Source organism: Neofelis nebulosa, chromosome 3 (genome assembly GCF_028018385.1).
Source record: "Neofelis nebulosa isolate mNeoNeb1 chromosome 3, mNeoNeb1.pri, whole genome shotgun sequence".
NCBI lineage: Eukaryota > Metazoa > Chordata > Mammalia > Carnivora > Felidae > Neofelis > Neofelis nebulosa.
In genome coordinates, this window is record NC_080784.1 from 5444184 (window position 1) to 5469590 (window position 25407).

At 41.3% G+C, this 25407-nt stretch overlaps 1 long non-coding RNA gene across 1 annotated transcript; it reads left to right on the forward strand.

Annotated features, from left to right (window-relative positions):
• The first annotated feature begins 38 nt into the window (after window positions 1–38).
• Window positions 39–21984, forward strand: LOC131506048 (uncharacterized). The gene is made up of 4 exons (XR_009258705.1): window positions 39–89; window positions 9919–10012; window positions 17392–17503; window positions 21805–21984. It is a non-coding gene; the product is annotated as an uncharacterized LOC131506048 (long non-coding RNA).
• The last annotated feature ends 3423 nt before the right edge of the window (window positions 21985–25407 follow it).

Consider the following 25407-nt stretch of genomic DNA (forward strand, 5'->3'; position numbering starts at 1 on the left):
AATATATGGAATGTGGGTTTACATTTCTTGAATGATAGGTAATAATGTCAAGCTTTGAACGGAAAGAGATAATGTTGTACACATAAAATGTGAGTAGCAGGTATTCATGGTTAATTATCTCATTTTTATTTACTGATTCCTAACTTTCTGAATGGAGAAAATATCTGGGCATATGGCTATTGAGCTAATGCCATTAAAACACTAATGTAATATTGATTTAATGCAGGTTTCTCAGAGGTTAAACATCCATTGGCTTCTGCATAAACAGCATGAAACAGAACAAAATGCAAAATGCTACTTGATAAGAATCTTAATGTCTAATTACTTAAATCCAGAGACTTTGGAAGAAGCATATGCAAATTTATTAACTAGTTGTGGCAAAATGCCTTTAAAGCCACCTACACAAGCACGACAGCTCTGCATCTTTTATCTGTCGGTACTGGATTTCCATTTCTCAGTTCCAAATGTGGCAGGCTTTTCCTCCCTTTGTTCCAATGAATCCAGAACTTTGATATTTCGCGTCTTGACATTTGGCCCACTGAGAGAATGTACAAAACCTCAAGACATCCACAGTCATCACTTCAGGAGCTATGTGTATGGGCAGATGCCTAAAAATGTTGTACTAGTCGCTGTCTTAATTATCACACAGAAAAGTCTTATAACACAAAAGGGAACCTTACATCTAGCGCGTGAGAGCCCCGGGGGGTGCGGCGAAGGGCTGAATCACCTTAGAAAGCTTTGAGTCACAGTCTGCCAAGCAGGTGCTCTGGGGATTTGAGCAAGGCCCTTTGCTCTATAGGAGTTTATTCCCTGGATGAGCGTTTAGACACAAGACAAGAACATCACAATTGATCTCACCCGGTATCATTCGGGAATGAATAGAAATCTGAAGAATACTTATGTCATGTATATGCCCTTTCAAGTCACATTTTTGAAATATTCTCAAGACAATTTAATTTCCTTAAAAAGCAATCCCTTGCTTCTTTCTATCTTTTATTTATGATTGCATCTGACAGACAGAAGCCTAGATATCAGATTATTATGTCACAGCTTAGTGATTTGTCAACATATATTCTTTCTTACCCTTCATGTTGCCTTTAAATTGTACTATATGGAGTAGAAGCAAAATTAAAACACTGTGTACAAGAAAAGTTACAAAGACAAGCACCCTTCATGAAACAAAACAATTCAATAAAATATTTGGATGGATGTGTAGGGGAGCATGTATCTCTGTGTGTGTGTACATCTATTCATGGATGTATGTACATACACTCAACCAGTAGAGAGCTGGGACAGGAAGAAATAGAAAGACACAGTGAGACCATTTTCTTTTTCCTGAATGCTAAAAAAAGCATATTAACACAGACGTTACCTAGACTTAGTGTGATGGTTATTTCACAATATATACAAATATGAAATCATTATGTTGTACACCCAAAACTAATATAATGGCATATATCAATTATATCTCAAACAAAAAGCAAACAAAAATGATTCAGATTATTTCTATGCTGGAGATCATATCAGATTTATAAAGACAAGCCCAAATATGTATTTTACTGCCAAATATCTGATTTTTTTTCAAAACTACCTGCAATCTTCCAGGAAGATAGATGTTGCTTAGCCCACGAAAATTTAATAAATATTCTGTTATTGTGAAGTAATGTTCATCATGTTAATTTCTGTCACTAAGAGTATTAGATCAATCTGACTGTATACACACAAAAACATGGGAAAGTGGAAGGAATCCAGGGAATTCATGGAAACTGTGATATTTGGGGTTTGAAAGTGAAGTGACATAAAAAAAAAAAGTGAAGTCAACGGGAGTGGCTTTGGAAAAATGGAGGACTGGATGGCTCCAAATTCCCCTCCCCCAAGAGAGAAGAGGAGAAGTGCACAGAAACTGAACCCACAGGGTCAGGACTCTGGAAAACAGCCAAACCTTCAGAGCAATCAGACAAATGGTGAATCAAGGATAAGATGACTTGAAAATGGTTGAAAGCTTTGTGCCATCTTAGCACATCTTGCTCCACCTCCCTCCCTGGCTCCTGTGTGGGAACCTGGTCTCTGGCTTCAGAGGGAGCCATAACTCATTCTGCTTGTCTATCCTAATCAGTCTGGAAACTACCAGAACGATTGATGCAAGCCTTCCATTTCTGTTTCACCGAACACAGAACCCCCTGGGGGCAGAAAATGACAGACATTGCTCAAAAACACTTGGATGGCAAAGAAAGACCCACAGCTATGTGGGGCAGAAGGTAATGGTCGAGACATACGGTTGACTCAGAGGCCTGGAGGAAATTTCTCTGGGGATACTGGGACATCCAAAAGCACCCATGGGTACTGCGGTTTCTAAACACCCATGGGAGTTTAGAAAACCACAGATATACCCAGGGCAGGATGCGTGCTCACAAAAGACCAGAGAAGACCCTAAGCTGATCTCTAGCCTCCGCACAAGTGACAAAGTCAAGCCACAAAGAATAGAAGAATACTTTTGTCTTCTGGGTTTTTTTGTTTTGTTTTGCTTCGCTTAGCTTTTTGCTCTTGGATTGAAGGAAGTCTTTATCTTAACATTACACTAGTTGAACAAAGGGGTCAGCTTTTAGCCATCAAGAAGAGAAACATCTAGGAGGGGAGAGAATTTGATTTATAGAGTTACCAGAGAATAATATTCTAATGTCCAGTTTTCAACACCAATAACAACACAAAATTACAAAGCATACGATGAATTAAGAAAAGACAGCCCATGCAGAAGAAAAAGAAATGAACAGAAACCATCCTTGGAGAACCCTAGACCTTGGAGTTACTAGACCAAGACTTTAAATCAACTGTTTTAAATATTTTCAAAAATTTAAAGAAAACCATAGGCAAGAAATAAAGTAAACCAGAAAAATGATGAACAAAATGGGAATGTCAATAAGGAGGTAAAAATCATAAAGAGGAAACTAATAGGAATTCTCGCATTACAAAGTACAACTGGACAAATTTATAAGCAAATTTCAACAACTGATTTGATTCTATAGAAGAAAGGATCAGTGAACTCAAAGATAAATAATCGAGTCTGAAGAGCAGAATGACAAAAGAGTGGAGGAAATGGAATGAAACCCAAGGGTTCTGTGGGTCACCGTTAAGTAGACCAACCTGTGAGAAGAGTCAGACAAACAGGTCGAGGAACCATTTGAAAAAATAATCAATGAAAATTCCCGAACTTGATGAAGGAAATGAATGAAACATCCAAGGAGCTCAAATGAACTCCACACAGGCTAAATCAAAAGCCACCAAGACACATTATAGACAATGACAAAGACAGGATCTTGATTATACACCTGGAACTCATATCACACTGTATGTTAACTAGAATTTAAGTAAAAACTTAAAAACAAGGAGAGAGGATCTTGAATGCCACAAAAGTGACTCATCACAAGGATCCTCAGTGTTATTACTAGCTTATTTCTCTTAACATACCATGAGACCAAAAGACAGTGGGATGACATAATTAAAGTGTGGAAAGGGGAAAAAGAAACCCATCAACAAAGAACTTGAAATAAAAATTGCTCTTCAGAAATTAGAGAGAAATCATAACATTCCCAAATAAGCAAAACCAAGGGACTCTATTGCCTTTAGACCAACCATACAAGAAATGTTAATATAGCCCCTTAAGTTGGAATGAAAGAATGCTAGACAGTAATTAAATACAAGAAGAACGGATGAATAAAGAACACTGGCAAAGGTAACCACCTAAGTAAATATAAAAACTAATATTATTGCATTTGGGGTTTATAACTCATTTGTCCTCTGATTTATTTTTGTTTTTTCATTTATATTATTTATATTTTTAAAATACAATTCATTGTCAAGTTAGCTAACATACAGTGTATACAGCGTGCTCTTGGCTTCGGGAGTAGATTCCCGTGATTCATCGCTTACATACAACGCTCAGTACTGATCCCAACAAGTGCCCTCCTCAGTGCCCATCACCCATTTCCCTCTCACCAACCCCCATCAACCCTCAGTTTGTACTCTGTTTTTAAGCGTCTTCTATGGTTTGCCTCCCTCTCTGTTTGAAACTATTTTTTCTCCTTCCCCTCTCCCATGGTCTTCTGTTAAATTTCTCAGGATCCACATAGGAGTGAAAACATATGGTGTCTGTCCTCTTCTCTGACTGACTTATTTCACTTAGCGTTAACACTCTCCAGTTCCATCCACGTTGCCACAAAAGGCCATATTTCATTCTTTCTTATTGCCATGTAGTATTCCATTGTGTATATAAACCACATCTTCTTTATCCATTCATCAGTTGATGGACATTTAGGCTCTTTCCATAATTTGGCTATTGTTGAGAGTGCTGCTATAAACATTGGGGTACAAGTGCCCCTATGCATCAGCACTCCTGGATCCCTTGGGGAAATTCCTAGCAGTGCTGTTGCTGGCTCATAGGGTAGATCTATTTTTAAGTTTTTGAGGAACCTCCACACTGTTTTCCAGGGTGGCTGCACCAGTGTGCATTCCCACCAACAGTGCAAGAGGGTTCCTGTTTCTCCACATCCTCGCCAGCATCTGTCCTCTGATTTAAAAGGCAAACACACAAACCAATGTATTGTTTCTATCGATATTAATGGGCATGCAATGCAGAAGGATGTAAGCAGTGAAAATAACAATATAAGGGGGAGGGACAGACATGTACAGAAGCAGAGTGTTGCATAATTTTGACACTAAGTTGGTATCATTGGAACTAGGTTGATATAAGGTGACCAAGTGACTGCTTCCCCAAGATAACCACTGATCTCACACACACACACACACACACACACACACACACACACACACACTGACTACGTATGAGGAAAGGGAATAATAGAAGATAGAACAAAAAAAAAAAAGAAAAAATTAAGACACACATAAGGAAATAGCCACATGGTATAAGTGAATTTTTGTTATCAACATTAATTTAAAATGAAATAGATTCAACTCTCCAAATAAGGCAGAGATTGACAGAATAAGTAAAAAATCTCACTTATCTATATACTGTGTGAGAGTATTTGGATGCAAAGACAAAACATTTGAAAATAAAAGGAGGGAGAAAGATATTCTATGGACACGGTCACAAAAGCAAAGAATTATATTAGCAGACAAAACAGATTTTAAGTAAAAAAGATAAATACAGACATAGGGAAAGACATAAATAGTATAAGTTTACAAGCCACAAGAGACAAAGAAGTATATTATCTATTGTTACAAGTTGCAATCCATTAAGAATATGTAACAATTGCATGTGGCTAACAACAAAGTCCCAAAATAGGCAAAGGAAAAAATCTGACCAAATTCAAGAGAGAGGGGGAGAGAGGGGGAGAGAAGGGGGGAGAGGGGGGGAGAGGGGGGGAGAGGGAGAGAGAGGGGGAGAGAGGGGGAGGGGGGGAGAGGGGGAGAGGGGGAGAGGGGGAGAGGGGGAGAGGGGGAGAGGGGGAGAGGGGGAGAGGGGGAGAGAGAGAATTAGTTCTACAACAGTTGGACTCATCAGAACCCCACTTTCAATACAGAACAAGCAGGTCAGTGAGGAAACAGAATGTAAACAACACTGTATGCAAATTAGATGTACAGGTTTCTGGAAACATCCAACAGGCAGCAGCAAAACACACCATGTTCTAAGTGCACACGGAGCACTCACCAGAACAGACCACATGTCACCTAGGCTGCAAAACAAGTGCCGATATACTTTTTTTTATTTGAAAACATACAGGGGCTCCTGGGTGGCTCTGTCGTTGAAGCATCCAACTTCCACCAGCTCAGGTCATGACCTCATAGTTCAAACCCCACATCCAGCTCTCTGCTGTCAGCAAGGATCCTGCTTCAGATCCTCTGTTCCCCTCTCTCTCTGCCCTTCCCCACGCATGTGCACGTGCGCGCGCTCTCTCTCAACTACATAACCACTTAAAAAAATGAATTGAAATCATACAAAGTACCCTTTCCAACCACTGTGGAATACAACTGGAAAATAGCAACAGACGGAAAACTGGGGGATCCATAAATATATGGAAACTAAAGGGATACAGAATCCACCAACGGGCCAAACAATAAATCATAAGGGAAATGGGAAAATACCTCAAGATGAGTAAAAACAGAAATACAAACTTTGTGAATCAGCAAAAGCAGCGGTCAGATATGTAAACAGTCAGATACGCCCAGTAAAGATGCTCAGCATGATTAATCACTAGGGAAGTGACTTTGTAAATCAAAGCCACAATGAGATACCTCTTCATACCTATTAAGATGGCTATAATAGAAAAGAAAAGAGAAAGAGGGAGGAGAAAAAATAAAATCCTTATAGCTTGCGGGTGGGAATGTAAAATGTAGATTGCCGTGGAAACCGTGTTTCAAAGAGTGAAACAGACTTACCATAGGACTCAGATTTCACTAAAAGATACAGAGGCAAACGGACTGAAAGCAGGGACTTTAGCAGATATTTGCACACCGACATTCCTAGCAGCATCATTCATGAGAGCAAAAGGGTCCAAGCAAGCCAAGTGTCCATTGATGGGTGGACAGATAAGCAGAGTGTGGTCTATACAGAGAATGGGTTATTCTTTTGCTGTAAGAAAGGATGAAGTTCTGATAGTTGCGACCACACGGATGAACTTTAAGAACATTATGCTAAGTGAAAGAAGACGGGTACAAAAAGACAAGTCCTGTATGATTCCATGTACGTGAAATCTGGAGACCAGGCTAGTTCGTAGTGACGGACAGTAGAATGCAGGCAAGCCCCTACTGGCCCCGTGAGAAGAGGAGAAAGTCTGCACCAAGGGAAAAGGAAACTATGTAACCCACCTCATATTCCAGTCCTTCTCTGTCTCCTTAAATTTGCACACATACAATTGAAATCACAAAGGATAAGTTCCTTTCCCATTGAATCAACAATATTTTCAGACACTCCAGATACTGCTATCAGAAATGATACCTACTCTGAGCTCATTTTCGTTTACTAAATTACTGAGTCTAATGACACCTAATAGTTTAATCCACAGACTATAAAATGCACTGTTTATCATTTACATTTTTATATACAAAGAAGATGTATTACTGTATTTTGTTGGAGGTATTTACACAGAGGATCGCTAATGGATTTAAATGAACTTATTACTGCCCTAACTCCTTAGGCCTGTTATAAACTTCCTAAATGCCTAACGAGGAATTTGGTTTGAATATAGTCTATAAATTCTAGGAAATTGAACACACACACATGCACACGTATTGCACTAACATTTTAGTAAGATTGTGCATTAAAACAGATCAATTTCGACTGTGAGCATATAACGAGCAATCAGTACCTATGTCATTAATGATGGACTTTACATTGATATGGGAGTATCTTAACTCGTTTCCTAATATAACTTTGGCACATGTAAGATTTCTACAGCCCATTGATCAGTTTGCCCAAATAAACTGGCCCCTGAAGGCACATCACCGGCATGAAGTTTGAACTGAGGAATTGTGAGTTGGCGAGGGGATCCGGGACTTCTGGAGGCATGCACCTTCCCCTGGGTGCGGTGCCCCACCGTCCCCGTCCATGGGTAACCAGCCTCTGCTTTTCTTTCCCTCTGTATCTTCAGTATTGATTGAGACCATATGAAATGTCTACCCCCCTCTCCTTCAGCCTTGATTTTGATTCTCTGCTGTTTCAATGCACTGTATCAATGCGGTTGGGAATTAGGAGGAAATAGAGTTATGGTTAAAGCACTTCCTAAAAACGTCATTGTGCAGCAGCTTAAGGTGAAACGCTGAACAACTTCAAACTCTTTCCCTCCGCAACTCTTCTCATTTCCCTGGTGCTACTAACTCACTTAAAGCAGCATGATTATCAGCTGCTTCCATGGAGAATTAAGGGTGTTGACAGTCAGAAGTCCCTAGCATGAGGTCATCTGACTAGAACCCTGACGAGCATGTGGCTTGAACCCCAGTGGTGACGATCAGGATCTGTGGCCTCTAAGTGGCCACAAATCTTCATAGAGAAAAGAGATGATCACATGTGTTTAAGCATCTTCCCGCTGTAAGATATGACAGCTAGGAGAGCTTGAATATATTGTAAAGGAAATATTCATGCCTAGAAACAAGTGAAGGATGGATTTCTCAAACGTAATCACCTGTTTGTCAAATTTACAAAACAGGTTTCTGATTCCAACGACTTCAGGGATATATTCTGTATATGTGAAATATATTTATATATATTTTAATTTATATTCATCAGTGTATTTATAATATATTAAAATATAATTGAAATACATATAAATTATATTCTACAATATATTATAGTTATGTATACAACTATTGATACTAAAAAAAAGAAAAAAAAGAAAAACCTGTTTAACTTTCTTTAAGCCAGCATTCACCAAATTCACTAACTAGATGCCTCTTTTCTTAGTATTTATTATTATGTTCGGGGCAATATTTTCAGACGGGATGGAGGCATGATTTCTATGTTACGTATGGAGCAGAGAATAAAATAAAAATGGCATTCGTCGCTTAGGGAGGATGATGCGTTTTGACAAAGACGACCCTGGGTGTAAAGTCGACAAAAACTGTAATATTTTAAGAAAGCATTTTGGAAATATCTCATTTACAATTGCCTTTAAAATAATATGGGCAGAACCTTGAGAGTATTTCGGTCTGACCCGGCATCACGAGAATCTGGGGATTCTATTTTCTATCACGGTTATGATTCAGAAGAAGAACCAGAAGACAAGATTGAAATGCTAGTTGATAAGATACTAAAAAGAAAAAAATGCAAAGTCAAGCCCACAGTTGCTATCTTGTTCACAGATGGAGGGATGTTTGGGGACAGGACTGCTGGAAGACATCTGTTCTGTGCTCTCGGCTCCTTCCTGGCTCCAGCCTCCACCCTCACTTGCCACTAAGGTCCATTCGCAAACAGAGAAAACCAGTCCCAAGCTTCCCACTGCCCCAGGCATTGTCAGATTGAGGGTTTGCATACGGTTTACACTAAGGATAAGCCACCCCATGTGATGTTTCCATACTGCCACGATGGTTCCCACAAAGTACAAGAGGTTTAACAAAGCCTGGCATCAGAATGTTACCCACAGCAGCCACCATTCCCTTTATTTTGCTCATGTTCACGCCCTCTGCACATGAGTACATCCCACAGACGCCATTCTTCCTGTGCTAACGTTGGCACAGAGTTCCCTGGACAGCTGACCATTTGGTGCCTTTTCATATTCCCATTCTTTAGGTACCAGTTCAGCTTGTGTGTGTGTGTGTGTGTGTGTGTGTGTGTGTGTGAGACTATGAGGTCCCTTTCATAAAATCATGTACCTCCAATTTTATTGTCAGCCACCAGGGTCTCTGGAGTCCTTCTGCCACATTTATTGATGTCTTGGGAATAAGTGCCTGTTCCTAAACTATCCCACCATGTCATGTGTCAAACAACAGCCCAAATGTCCATTGATGGATGAGTGGATAAAGAAGATATGGTCTGTATATACAATGGAGTATTACTCGGCAATAGGAAAGAATGAAATCTTGCCATTTGCAACTACGTGGATGGAACTGGAGGGTATTATGCTAAGTGAAATTAGAGGAAGACAAAAATCATATGACTTCCCTCATATGAGGACTTGAAGAGACAAAACAGATGAACATAAGGGAAGGGAAACAAAAATAATATAAAAACAGGGAGGAGGACAAAACAGAAGAGACTCATAAATATGGAGAACAAACTGAGGGTTGCTGGAGGGGTGGTGGGAAGGGGGATGGGCTAAATGAGTCAGGGGCATTAAGGAATCTACTCCTGAAATCATTGTTTCACTATATGGTAACTAATTTGGATGTAAATTTTAAAAAAAAAATTAAATTAAATTAAATTAAAAGAAAAAAAAAAAGAATCATGTTGATGGCATTTGCTCATTTCAGGTCACTACCCACAGGCTGGCCCCACCATTGACACTTTACTCTGGAGTTGAGGGATGTAACCTCTCCAAGTGAATCACCACAAACCAAAAAACCAGTAAGTTGCTATCAAGGAGAAGGGCTTGTGTGTGGTTGTGTTTCCACTCAAGAACACGTGCATGTCACTGGGGATGGGGTAAACAAACATTTTTGCCTCGAACATAAAAAAAGATCAAATCTAGGAGGGGTGCCTGGGTGGCTCAGTCGGTTGAGCATCCAACTTTGGCTCAGGTCATGATCTCACGATTCGTGAATTCGAGCCCCGTGTTGGGCTCTGTGCTGACAGCTCGGAGCCTAGAGCCTTCATTGGACTCTGTGTCTCCCTGTCTCTTTGCCCCTCCTCCACTCATGCTCTATCTCTCTCTCTCAAAAGTAAACATTACAATTTTTTTTAATTAAAAAAAGAAAATCAAACCTAGGGGGCACCTGGGTGGCTCAGTTGGTGAAGCATTCAACTTTGGCTCAGGTCATGATCTCATGGTTTGTGAGTTCAAGCCCTGCATTGGGCTCTCTGGTGTCAGCAGAGAGCCTGCTTGGGATCCTCTCTCTCTCTCTACCTCTCTCTCTGTCCTTCCCCACTCTATTTCTCTCTCTCTCTCAAAAATAAATAAACATTAAAAAAAAAAACCCTAACTTAAAACTTGGTTAATGCTCACCACAATTTCAATTTGTTCCTGGAATATTTTAGAACAGTAATTGCCATTCTCCCCTGGAGAGTAAACATTATCTATGGAGTTTTAAAATATACTGATAAACCTCATCATGATCCCTCAGAGAATCTGATATAATTGTCAATTGAATTCGAGTGTCCTATGGGCACCTGAATTTGCATAATATCTCCAGGAAATTCTAAGTTGTGGTCAAAGTTGAGAAGTCCTGCATTAGAATCTCGCGAATCTGGGGGCTACTCAGAGCTTTGCCACCACAGCTCAAGCACAGGGACCCTTAGTGCCTCTGACTCACTGTGTCCCGCTGCCGATTCCAGGGGCTGGGGGTGGGGAGCCTGTCCCCCCTTTGAGGAGGCAAACCTCCCTGCTACCGATTCTCCCTCATGTCGTAAACACCTTGCAGTGTGAATCAGCCTTTTACCTTTTACACTCAGACACTCAGCCACCTTTTCCGGTTTGGTAACAGCAGGAAATCAAAACCAAGTATTGGTCAGACTTACCTGGAAAGGCAGCGCCGTGGACTTCCGGCCTCTGGTCTGAAAGATGAGGGGCTTGCAAATCCCCAGGGTCACCCTCGCAAGAAGAAAACAGCCGCACGCACTGAGCATCTACAGTCCTTCCTGGACTCGCCCAAAGACACAAGGTCATGGGACAAACCACCACCAGGCAAACAGGAGGCACAGGCGAGCTGGTAGACGCAGGCCTAGCTGGAGAGGAAGCTGCTGCTGGGGCTCGTTGGGAACACTGAAGGGGTGGGGGGTGCTTGCTGGAGCCTGAACCTGGGCTGGATTGGGGGATCAGGACTCTGCCCCGGCCCCCTGAAGCCGCTCCCCCCACCAAGCCTTGCCTGGATTTTCTGCCAGGAGCCCCATCAAGTGCTCAGATCAGAGAATCACCCCTCGTGCCTCCAGCAGGGGGAGGGGAAAGTAATCCTTCTGAAATAAGCCCAGAGAGCTGTTATCAACAAAGGCCGTGCCCTCAAAGGAGGCTATTGGGCACACCTGTTTGAGGGAGCCTTCGGGGCCGGAGGCAGGGAAGCAGCCCCTCCCCTGCAGCTGGGCATCTCCCTGTGGCCTGCCCTCCCTGACTGGGTGGAAAGCTGAGAAGCACCTGTGAAGGTCTCTGTCTGGAGACGGGGGCCCAGAGAAAGGGGGGGGGGGAACTCGAGGCAGGACTACAGAATGACATCACCCCGGAGGACATCTAGCCTTAGCCAGCTACAGCTCTAACAAACCTCAAACACCTGCCAACCCCTATGCTTGACCCCAATGACCTCATTCACCTTTAATTGTCTCTTTAGAGGCCCCATCCCAAATCCGGTCCCATTCTGAGCTCCTGGGAGTTAGGGCTTCAACGTATGAATATGATGCTTCTCAAGCTGAAAAGCGGAGAGAAAGAAGAATGGAGGAAATGAAAGAATTTGGAAATGAAAAGAATAGTTATGAATGGAACAGGATATTTAAGAACCGTGAAATCACCCAAGAGCTAACAAACGCATGTGGGAAGACAAAAAGGAAAAGAAATGGAGAAAGGAACAGAAGAAATATTTCAAGTGATTAATGACAGACACCGAATCCCAGATCCAGAAATCTAAGAAAACTACACAGGATAAATGCCAAAATGCCACATTGAGGCCTAGCAATTCTGCAGAAAATGAAATTTAGGTTGAAAATCTTGAAGGAAGACAAAGAAACCCCTTACCGGTAGAGTAACAAGCGTATGAATTATCAGGGACTTTTCTTCAGAAACCAAAAAGCAGGAAGAAAGTGTAAAAAGAAAAACAAAAAACAAAACCACTAGCCTAGAATTAAGACTGTATCCAGGGAAATTGTCTTTCAAAAGTCAAACAGAAATAAAGACTTCCTCAGGCAAACCCAAAATGAGATAATTTGTTGCCAGTAGGACCGACTTGCAAATTATTTTAAAAGAATTTCTTTGGAAAGAAGGATAATGACATAGGTCAGAAACTCAAATCTTAGCTATATAGAAGTACATAAAGAAAGAAAGAGTGTGAGAGAAAGCATAAATGAAGGGAAAGTAATCTTTTATTGATTTGATTCTTAATTGATACAACAGATAATTTGCCATAACAAAAGCGACGATGTATTTAGTAATTCTAGCTTACGGATTGCTGAAAAGGATGACAGCAATGTTATAAGGGACAGAGGCAGGAATTAGGAACACCTGATACACCCACAGCACCTCTGAGGTGGTATAGTTTAATCTGACAGTAGATGTGAAATACTTATAAATGTATATTGCAAACCCGTGCCAAGAGGGAAATGTATAGCATTGAATGTGCATAGTAGAAAAGAATAAAGATCGAAAATCAATAATCTAAGTTTCCACATTAGGAAACTAGAAAATAAAGAGCATGCTAAACCCAAAATAAACACGAGAAAAGAAAGGCTACAGTATAACAGAAATCAATAAAATTGAAGACAGGCTATCAGTAAAGATCAACAGACCCAAAAGATTTTTCCTTAAAAAGATCAATGATATTGATAGACATCTAGTCAAGCTAATGAAGAAACAAAACAGCAAAGATGTAAATTAATAATATCAGACACGAAAGAGGGCCCACCGCTACCGATCCCATGAATGTTAAAAGGATAATAAAGGAAAATATGAATAACTCTATGTCCAGAAATTTGAGAACTTAGAAACAGTGGACCCGTTCCTCAAAAGAAACTGAAATTTACATAAGAAGCATTAGAGGGGCACCTGGGTGGCTCAGTTGGTTGAGCATCTGACTTCAGCTCAGATCATGATCTCATGGTTCATGAGTTCGAGCCCCACTTTGGGCTCTATGCTGACAGCTCAGAGCCTGGAGCCTGCTTCAGATTCTGTGGCTCCCTCTCTCTGCCTTTCCCCACCCATGCTCTGTCTCTCTCTCTCTGTCTCTCCAAAATAAATAAACATTAAACAGTTAAAAAAAAAAAAAAAGAAGCATTAGACAACTTGTGTTTTTTTTTAAGTTTATTTATTTATTTAATCTCTACCTGCAGTGTGAGGATCGAACTCATAACCCCAAGATCAAGCTTCGCATACCACTCTGAGCCAGCCAGGCACACCATCAATAAATAGACAATTCGAGGGGTGCCTGGGTGGCTCAGTCAGTTAAGCGTCCGACTTCAGCTCAGGTCACGATCTCGCAGTCGGTGAGTTCCAGCCCAGCGTCGGGCTCTGGGCTGATGGCTCAGAGCCTGGAGCCTGCTTCCAATTCTGTGTCTCCCTCTCTCTCTGCCCCTCCCCTGTTCATGCTCTGTCTCTCTCTGTCTCAAAAATAAATAAAGGTTAAAAAAAATTTTTAAAAAAATAGACAATTTGAAAAGGCATATTTCTGTTACAGAAAGGGAAGAGAGAGTGAATGACCTTCCAAAACAGAAAGCACAGGCCCAGAAGCTTTCAGTGTGAATTCCATCAAGCATTTAGGGAAGAAATGATACCAATTCTCTACAATCTCTTCCAGAAAACAGAAGCAGAAGAAATAAGTCCTAACTCATTCTGTAAAGTCAGCATTACCATAATACTAAAACTGGACAAGATATTATAAGAAAGAAAAATGAGAGACCAAAATCTGTCCTGAAGAGAGATGCAGACTCTCAGTGAAATATTAGCAAATCAAAATCTACGTGTAAAAAGAATTATAAATCACAACTGAGTGAGACTGACACCAGGTGTGCAGGGCTAGACCAACATTCTGAAATGATGGCCTGTCCCATGCCATCAACAGGCTGAAATAGAAAAATCATATGACCATTTTAGCCAATGCAGAAAAAGCATTTTGCAAAATTCAATACTCACGATAAAAAAAAAAGAAATCCCAGAAAATTAGCAGTAGAGGAGTATCTTCTCCAGTTGACAGAAAACAACTATGAAACACCTCCAGATAATATTTTCCTTAATGGTAAGAAGCTAGAGGCTTTCCCCCTAAGATTGGAAACATCATACTGTAATTCCCGTAGAATTTAATTACACAAGAAAAAGAAGTAAATTTTCTTTTATTTTATTATTTTAGACTATATGTATATATATATATATATATATATATATATATATATATATATATGGTGGTCTATGTAGATATGGTGGTCTATGTAGAAAATCTCAAAAAAAAAGTAAATAAAACCTTCTTGGAACAAATAAATGGTTAATGCAAGGTTACAGGATACTAGATTAGTCAATTAATGTTTATATACCAGTAAGGAGCAATTGCAATTTGAAATTAAAAACACAATACCACTTATATAGCACAAAATAAATGAAATAATTTAGTTCAAAATCTAAAAAAAAAAAATCTTTAAAAAATTACCCCAAATTAAGGCAATGAAAATTGTAAAACTCTCATGCAATAAACATATTAATAAATGGAGAGATAGTACATAATAATGTGTAGGAAGAGTCAATATGGTCAAGATGTCAGTTTTTCCCACGTTCATCCATAGATAGAATGCAGTCCGAAACAAAATCCCAATAGTTGTTTTGTGGATATCAATAAACTAATTCTTATTTATTTATTTATTTATTTATGGAAGGGCAAAGGCTTAATAGTCAACACAATAGGGAGGAAGAAGAACAAAGTCAGGGGACTGGCAATGTTTCAAGAGTTACTCTACAGTCAGAATAAGTAAGAAAGTGTGGTGTTGGTGCACTAAGTAGGAAAATTGATCAAGGGAACAGGATAGAGCCTCTCCAGATTCCCTGGGTTAATAATCAAAACCGATCTTTGCTTTGCTGACTGATCTTAAATCATTCCTAGGACTTCCTGATAGTTCTCTAATTCCATCCTATTCAACAACTTTTTTTTTTTTTTTGTAAAATTAGATGGAAAAAAAGGGAAAGAGAAAAAAAATCACCATAAAACTCACTGTGCAGAAGCACTTGTCATTAAAATGTGTTAAACATCATTTTACATATTGATCCATATCTTGATAGGTAGACTAATGAATAGACAAAAAATAAGATTTTAAAATATCAAATATTGTATCTGTCTTTCTCTGTATGACTTATTTCACTTAGCATAACACCCTCCAGTTCAGATACCATGTTTTCTTATGTGGATCCTGAGAAACTTAAAAGAAGACCATGGGGGAGGGGAAGGACAAAAAAAAAAAAGTTAGAGAGGGAGGGAGCCAAACCATAAGAGACTCTTAAAAACTGAGAATAGGGGTGCCTGGGTGGCTCAGTCGGTTAAGCGGTCGACTTCGGCTCAGGTCATGATCTCGCGGTCCGTGAGTTCGAGCCCCGCGTCGGGCTCTGTGCTGACAGCTCAGAACCTGGAGCCTGTTTCAGATTCTGTGTCTCCCTCTCTCTCTGACCCTCCCCCGTTCATGCTCTGTCTCTCTCTGTCTCAAAAGTAAATAAATGTTAAAAAAAAAAATTAAAAAAAAAAACTGAGAATAAACTAAGGGTTGATGGGCGTGGGTGATGGGCATTGAGGAGGGCACCTGTTGGGATGAGCACTGGGTGTTGTATGGAAACCAATTTGACAATAAATTTCATATAAAAAATGTAGCATATGTAAATAAAATAATAAAAGTTTTATCTTTAATGAAAAAAAATTAAATATTTAAAAATTTAAAATTTTTATTGAATTTATATTAGGGATAGGGATGTAGTAAAAAGAATGAATTGTAAGTGTCAGACAAAATTTGTTAAAAATAAGAGAAACTATGATATGGTACCTCTGATTTCAAAAATTATGAAAAAATATTAAGGTTGTAATCACTACGTTTTTTGAAGTGAACATTTCACCATTAGACCATATGATTTTCTCCTTGCTACGAACAGTGAGGAAATTAGTACTTAGGCTCTCCTCTCTTCCCTCACTCCTTACCGTGATTCTGTACCCCACCTCCATAGGAAATTGGATGTTTAGTGTTCTTTCCATTTACAGATACAAACTATTTCAGGAACGCTTTTTTTTTTTATCTCCAACCTTTTTGTCCCCCTGTTTCATTGTTCTATGCTGTTTTTGAGAACATTAAGAATTAGACCTCTTTTGTCCTCCAAAGATATCATTGCTTTAAAACCCATTATTACCCACGAACAGTCACCTATGTTCCATGGAATTAGTGTAGTTTTCTGTTGTATATCCACTCCATTTTTTCTGTTTTTCTAATGCAGTTTTCATTTCCGTAACTGTAAGATTGTGCTTCAGTTTGACGGAGGGCAAACAATTGGTACACAGTTCATAACGGCAGCTGAGGATTTTTACAAACAATTCTTCACGAATTATCTACTAGTCATTGACACAAAAGAGTATCTCCCTCAGTATTTGGTATTCAAGAAATTGGTAAGGTTTATAGCAAAACCCCTGAGTAAGAGACTGATGTCTTCAATTTTTACATATCTTCCCTTCACATTCCTGGGCCCATAGAAACTTCCCTAAGCTTGAAGGCCATGGTGTAAAAACTGTATGTCAGGCAATTCTCACTCTCCAGAAGTGTCACGAGGAAATTCGAGATGATCAGCACAAATTTCTTTCATGGTCCATCCATATCCTAAAGATAACTCTTGACTAAAGATCACCTTTAGGACACCGGTCCTTATTTTTAAGTAAATATATTTTATTCCACCTGAGGTTTGACGATTTAGCTACAAAGTCTCAAGTTCTCTCTTTTATTTTGACTCACATTTACAATATTAGGAGATATATATATATATCGTAGTTGATTGGAAGTCAGAGCTATTCCATTTCATCACTGGAGATAATGTCTTTTTTTTCTCTTTTCTTATTTTGTTCTTCTCAATGTGGAAAATGGAGAATGAAGTAAAAACACAAATAAAACAAAATAAAAATGTGCGTCTTCCATTTTTAAAAAAGGCCCTATGACATTACTTCTACCGTCATTATTTTGGTCGCAATCGACCTACAGGTGAATTACTGCAATGGCTCTCTAACTGGACCCCGTGCTAAAATTCTTTACTCCCTTCTGGTTTGGACTATACAAACTGCCAATTTAATTTTCATTAATATCACATAGTGTAAAGGTCAGTGGGGGCTATAACATTTATTCATCCATTCAACAAATATTTATTGAGAAGCTATTGAAATTACTTCCCAAAATAGCTGAGAATAAAAATAAAAACTCTTTATGTTTATGGAGCAATAGAGAAATAGAGACAGACAATAAAAAGTAAACAAATAGATATATAAGTTACAGTAGCAATAAATGCTAGGAAGACAAATTTTTAAACAAAATGATAGGAGTGCTTTTTCGGAGAGCATTTTCACAGATTTATCAAGAAAGATGGTATTTGAACAGGAACAAAAATATATTGAAGAGCTGAGGGATATTAATATCCAAGGAGAGCATTTCAGGCAGAGAGTGGAGATAGTCCAACAGGCAGGCCTAGCTGGGAGCACCGTGAAAGATGTGAGGAATAGCAAGGAAGCTCTCTTGGCTGGAAAGCTGAGGCAAGGGCCAGAGTGGCAGGAGATGAGGTCAGAGAGAGTGTCGGGGGCAGGATTCTGCAGGACCTTCTGGGGCTTCCTAAGGACAGACAGTGCATACATTCATCAGCATGCGCGCAAGAACAGCCTCAGGACTCTGAGGTTAGCAAAAGGGCTGAGAAGTGCAGAGAGAACCGTCACACATCCACCCAATCCTTTTGCCATTGGGTGCACTGAAGCCCAAAGAGACGATCTCTTTCCCAAGGTCAAGCTGCCATTCCACAAGATCCACAGGTCTACCTGAGGGGGTCCTCTGCCTGGGGCAGGAGTCTTCATTACTAAGGGTGAGGATGAGAGCATTTGGCTGTTGTGTGGAAAGAGCCAGGGAAGGTATCCCTGGGTTCGGTGTGTCCACCTTCTCATCTAGCACTGTGTGTCCCTGAGACAAAGTCTACACCACGGACGCTATTCTTCCTCCCCAAAGCACCCTAGGGCAATGGGGTGGGATGAACCCCGGGCCTGCAGGCAGTCAGATCTGGGCCACATCCTCCTTCTTCCCTCTCACTAATGAGCTGCATGGCATCAGGCAAATAAGTGAAGTCCTTTGGATCTCAGTTTCCTCATCTACACAATGGAAATGACCTCGCTCTCTCAGAGGGGTGTCAAATGGTATAAAAAAGGCAATTATGGAGGGAAGTGTTACGTTAAGATGGGGAGTACAGAGATAGAGACTGGACAGATGAGCTGAAGAGTTGCCAAAGCCCAGATTTGGTTGCTTCATGGTCTCTGGTTCAGTTAAAGAGGTCCGGGGGAGGCCTTGAATCCCACCCACATCACTGGTGGGGAGGTGGTTCACTCTACCCAACCCATATGTCTTGGCTTTCGACAAGTCAGATGCCCATGAGCTGTACAAGTGGAGATGTCTGGTGGGCAAAGGGATGGGGATTTGAGATGTAACATTCGGGAGTGTTCCATGTGAAGATGCTATGTAAAGCCTAAGAACCACTATGGGCTCAAAGGTGCAGGAGCACAGAGGGAGAAGAGAAAAGAGCACCAAGAAATGAGCCCTAGGGCGATTCAGGGTTTAGGGAACAAGAAGAGATGTGGGGTGTAATCAAGGATGTTAAGGAGTGGGCAGTGAGGTGGGAGGAAAACCACGAGCGTGTATGGTCCCAGGAGCCAACTTAAAAATGTGTTTCAAAGAAAAAGCAGGTCGTTACCTGTGTCAAATGGTGAAAGGCAGAGTAAAACAGAGACACAAATTCCATTGAACTTGGCAACATGTAATTCACCAGTGACCTTGAAAAAGCTGACTTTGGAGGAGAAGGTAGGGAAAAGTATGACAGGGACTCTTAACAATGTTCTTCTGTTTTGTCAGTTAAATAAGAAGTAAGGCCATCAGACGGGGGAGAAAGGGAGGTGTGGTAGTTAGAAGACAGGCGATGCATGAAACATTTATGGCAAAGAATTTGACTAGAAACACATGGCAGGACTGACAGACAACAAGGGACCATGTGAACTGTGTAGTCATGAATATAAAACGAAAGCAACCAATACCGTTGTGTATTTTTTCTCCAACAGTTTCCAGGTATTTTGATGGCACCAGAATTGGCAAAAACAGATTTAGTTTAGGGATTATGGACTGAAGACAAAGAAGTTGGAAGTGTGTAAACAGGGAGGAACCATATGAATGAGAGACCAGGGTATCAAAGCTGGATCTGGGGGGAGTGAGTATTGAGCTGGGTAGGGGGTAGAGAGAGCTTGATCGCCCAATGGATCAGAAGCCTTGGTGACAGTAAATATTTGCTCAAAGTGGCATCTTTGAAGAAGGGATATCAGAGGTAGGAGGTTGTGGTCAGAGAAGGTCATCCTCTCAGTCGGGGGAAGGACAGTGGCGGAGCTCTGACAGTATTGTTCAGAGGACCGGTGGGAAAGGACCACCAGCGTGTCTGGGGAGACCATCCATCAGCGAATGGAAAGCCCATGTGAGACAGTGTGTGGCTGCTGAATTCATCAAGAGTGACAACATCCCGGCCATACTCAGAGCCAGAAGCCAGATTCTCAATAGGCGAAGCAGGGGGTGACCATGGAATACAGGAGTAGTTGCACTTCAGAGGGAAAGTGTTTGCAGGCAAGAGTGGGGATGGTGGTCCATCTGCAAGCAGGAGTGAGGATTAGGGGCAAAACTTACGGGGTCTCTGAGATCAGGGGCATAAGAAGTGTGGGAAGGGAGAAAAATCAGACACCTCCCTGGGGAAGCAGCATCTTCATTGGGAAACGCATTTTAGAGAGAAAGCATGGAAGGGCATGGGACATGGTAAGAATGAGGCTGGACTCTCGGGAGGGGTCATGACCCACAGCACAGGTGTCATCTCCAAGGCTTCGAGTCTGTCCTGCAGGTGCTGGTGGAGACAGGTGGACACATGTGGGCAGGTGAGCCAAGGTCAACTTTAGAATGGGGTGTGAGGGCGGGAGCCTGGGGCTATGGTTGGGGGCAAAACTGGATATGGGCCCTGCTGATTAGGTGCAGAGAGATGACAGTGTGGGAACCAGGACCGTGGCTACACAGGAAGGGTCAGCGAGGGTTCATGGGAGGGGATAGGAATTGCAGCTGGATAAGGGAAGAGGGGGAGGAAGGGTTCAGGGGCATGGAGTGTCAGTGGAAACGGACAGGGCTGACCCAAGGGTCCTGACACTGCAAGACTGAAAAAGAGCCTGGAAAGCCACCAGGAGGGATTGGGGTTCATAGTTCAGCGTTGGAAAGGGGGTGTCCAGGGAAGGGTGTTTCTTACCTGTGCAATAGCCCCCGATGCATAAATGTGCAGCATTAGCCTGCCTCCCCCAGCACTCCAAGCGATGAGGGGGACAGAAAGGCTATGTTCTGAGATGTACCAGCAAAGAGAGCTTTAGGCTACATTCGCAAGTGTGTGTACCTCCTGAAATAACCTGTTTTGAATTCCCACTTTTTAAACCTACTTTCTAACCTCTCCAAATTATTTCTGATGGGGAAGGGGCAGGGGAGGAGATGGGAAATGGGCCAGGAGAGAGAACTAGAGGCAAATCATTTTCATTTCTTACACTATGTGAGCCAGAGAGGAAAATACACTTTACGTGCTTAGTCAGATAGCTTTCTCTGTTCAAATGTCTGCAAATCAAGTGAACTGGGGAACTGCGGACCTCACTTCAGGGACCTGAAGAAAACAAAACAAAACAAAACAAAACAAAACCAAAAAAAAAAAAACAAAACCCTCGAGCTAAGTCAGAACAATTGGGACTAAAATGAGCCAAAATATTTACATTTAAAAATAAGGTTCCAAACTCCCAAGTTTTAAGTACTATCTTTTAAATGCATTTTGCACATTTACGCAATGCTGAAAAGGGCAAAGTTAATGTAAATTTAATCCAAACTATTTTTCATTGTAAATGCATAAAAAATGCCATGCTCTCCCATAAAGCCTATCAGATCTAAGGAGATATTTTGAGATTGGGCTAAAAAATGAAACAGCAATTTAGCCCAGTGGAATTTATTTTACAAAAAGCATCTCAAGTTGCAAAAGAGTTACCAATGGACTATTAGCAAAGGATTGAGCTAGCAGTTGGTAAAAGCCATCAAGAATGATTCTTATTAGCATAGACATTGTGTTTGGGGTGGGTACCTCTTTTTGGATAATTAACTCTTTACATAACCAAAATTAGGAAAGACTTCAGTGTCACCTAATCTTTCTTAACATATCAATAATTTACTAAATTTGGTCCTGTTAATAAAGCAAATTTTATCTGCAGGAAATAACCAGCGAAGCACGGGGGAGACTAATATGGTAGTATTGCCCTGAAGGATAGCAACGACTTTTCGGCCACACCCATGGCACCAAGCACAATCCAGAGTATACGGGAAATGCTGGGCAATTGACTCCTTCAGTTACACGCTCCACCACCACAAGTCGCTCAAGATGTGTGACATATGGAAATTTCATGAAATAAATGAAATTATGGTTTACCAGGGCTGGGGACGGTGTCAATGCTCAATGACGCATCCGTGTCCCCTCTCCTCATCTGAGTCTCAAAAATGTGGCAGAGGAAGTCAGTGCAAAAGAAAGTGTCAGCTCTCATGAGGTTTTGGGTGATGGGGTGTTCGTGGGGTCCGGAGCTGATGGCCAAGAATGAATTCTTGAAGACGTCTTTGGTACAAAAAGGTGATTTTATTAAAGCACGGGACGGTACCTTGGGCAGAAAGGGCTGCACTGGGGTTGTGCAGAATGGCTGGTTACACACTGCGGACTTGGGGGCAGTAAAGTCAAAAGGGAAGTTTCCAAAGAGACTTTCATATGCTAAAGACTCACAGATTACTGGAAGCCTAGCTATTGTCAAGCTAAGGTTGCTTTTCCCTCTGGCAAATCATTAACATTAAGACAGTAGGGCGTTCCCAGAGAAATGTTATATTCTTTCTGTATTTGCCAGAAGTATTTGTCGTTGGGCTGCAGGTTAGGAGGAGATTTAATTTTACCTGCCATTTCCTTCTTGCCTTTGCCCCCCATATCGCTACGGAGGGGTGATGTTGGGGCTCCAGGAAACGGAGTCTGTAGGTTTCATGGAGGTGAGGCTACTAATAAGATGGTCTTTCTCTTGTAATTTACTAAGACATTTGTAAACTGATGGAGACTCGTGTCCTGCAGGGCTGTGGTCTCTGTCAGTTAGCCATTTCTATCCTTTCCTCTCCTTTGTTCTTGGGCGGCCGGGAGCACCTGAGGAGTAGCACACATGTCCCACCCTGGGCGAGGTGTGGGGTGCGAGCTTGTGCTTGTCCCCTCAGCTCACCTTACGGTCCCTCATCATGCTCAATCAAGAGGAAAGACACGGATAAAGAGACAGCAGGAGTGAGACTGAGGGTACAAGAAGAATCAGAGTGGATTACATCCAGGTCAGGTTAAGGTGCTATCTCCCCCGCTAGCCTGTAAAACTGTCTACACAAGAACACCAGCTTCTTCTTTCCCACGTTATTGATATGAATATAAAATGCTGCACGTATGCCTACGCAGTTAGTAAACTATATAGTGTTCTAGGGATATAAGGTGGTTTTTTGTTGTTGTTGTTGTTTTTTCATTGTTATTGTTGTATGTCAATGTTTTGTCCACAGCTGGTGTCCTCGTGTTTGGTTAATTACGCCTAGTAGGAGAGGGTGGGTATTTGAAATTTAAAAAGGAGCCTTAAGAATAAAAAAAAAGAGGGCCTTGATGTCCAGTTGCCTATCTGCTGTTTCCCTCCGGCTGGGTCCCTAATTTGGCCAAGCCCGGCTTCCTCAGGTACAATAAGGACAGTAACATCACAATAACTTGGGTTGTGTGGGGATCATCAGAGACAACATAATATCAGTGAAATTGGATGGCAAATTGCAAAGTGCTAAAGGTAATCACTGTGCTAACCTTTCATAAAGTTAGACCTGCTGAAAGGTTTATAAAATAACCACAGTATTCTGGAGTCCTGTTCAATATGCTTTTGTAAACTCATTAAAGATCTTTTAAGTAATTACAGTGGACTCGTAGCTGTCAGAATTTACTGAACTAAAAAAAAAAAGAACCTGAAGTGCTTTTCTTCCATTTCATGCGTTTTATGTGAATATTGCGGGCGGAAAACATGCTCGGGTGCTGCAGGATCAAAACAAATTAACACGCTTGTGTATATCATCACATGCAAATCAGCCGCAGAGCCAACGTTTCGAAGTCTTGCTTTAATTTGGTATCATTTATCATCACTCTTTCGATGTGCGTCTCATTGAGCTTTCATCCCACAAGCTGGTGAGCTAATATATAAAGTAATCTGAATTAATGTAGAAAAACATTAGAGATGTTCATTTCTCAGGTGTGAACGATTTCCCCAAGTATCGACATCTGCCTCGGTGCTTCTCCTCAGTAATTGTGTAAATTGGTAGAGCCATCATGGGCTTGGCACAATTTTGATATTGGATTTCCAAACATAGAGGACTGTATTTCTCTCTAGATGCTTGCGGATTTTCACTGACTCACCTACAGCTGTTCGTTTGTGAGAATCCCCCATGTTCCAGGTGGTGGGTCGTACGGATTTTCCCCCATCTTTTTCTTCTTGGAAGCCCATTTTCACGTGACCCGTTGCTTACAGCCATGCCACCAGCAGCCAAGCAGGGTTGGCCTCTATTCAACAGAGATGATTTTCCTCTCTGTGTTGTAAAACATGTTACAGATGCTTGAAATAAGGAATATGCTGTCAACAGGGTATAATAACGAATATATTTCAATTTCAGTTGTCTATATCCTATCTTAGTTCTTCATCTATTTGATGTGTTACAGATGAATAGGAAGTCTCTCTCATACAACCATGATTTTGCCATCCTTGAGCTTTCCTACTTTTGCCTTCTCAAATGTCAGCATGACGTGGGCATAAACGTTGACGACGGCTGTACCCTCCCTGCGCGGTGCACTCTATTTTACTGTGGTGCTGAACAACCACTGCTTGGCTCTGCTCTTCGTACATCCTCCGTGGCTCTGTGACTGGAGGGTGGTCTGTGGGGGTGACTTCACTGGGCTCTGTCGCCTTCTGTTATTCATTTGAGTTTTGCCAGAGATCGGAGAGAGGGAAGAACGTGAGTTTGGGTTAGCTCACCAGGGTCCGTCTCAGAGGGTCGCTCCGGATGGTGGTGAGTCTGGAAGTTCAAGGTATCTGTGGGTGGGCCTGCTGCACGTCTGGCCTCTCCCCATAGATCTAACTGCCCCCCCTTCTCAAATTTTACACCTGAGGGCATTGGGCTCTGCTGCGGCTAGCACTGAGGTAACACACACACTGGTCCTTGGATGCCCCTCTGCCCACATTTTAACACCTATTTCCCTCATCAAGCACCTTTCGACTTACTTCAGTTTGAACAGGCCACCTATTCTTGTCAGGACCTGACACTTAGGGTGATACCCTTTGTCTTCTAAGTATCCTTTAAATTAAGCTTAGTCCTGACTGATAACAGCATCACGGGTTTCTCATTCACTACTATTTTGCCTGTCCTTTTAATCATTTAAGTTACTTTGTCTAAGCTGTTTATCTTTGGGCTTTACATTTTACGTGACTTCAGGTCCATTTTTCCTTTTTTAAAACAAACTTATTTTAGGGAGAGAGAGCATGAGTCGGGGAGAGGAGCAGCGGGAGAGAGAGAATCCCAAGTAGGCTCCAGGCCCTGCCACAGGGCTCGATCCGTGAACCTGGGATCATGACTTGGTTGAAACCAAGAGTCAGAGGCTCAACTGATTGAGCCATGCAAGCGCCCCCTTTTTCCTTCTAATATCCAAATATCTATATTCATGTATATATTTCCTTTTATATTTCTTTTTTTGGGGGGACATTTTTATTGATATTTGTGAATGAGAGAGA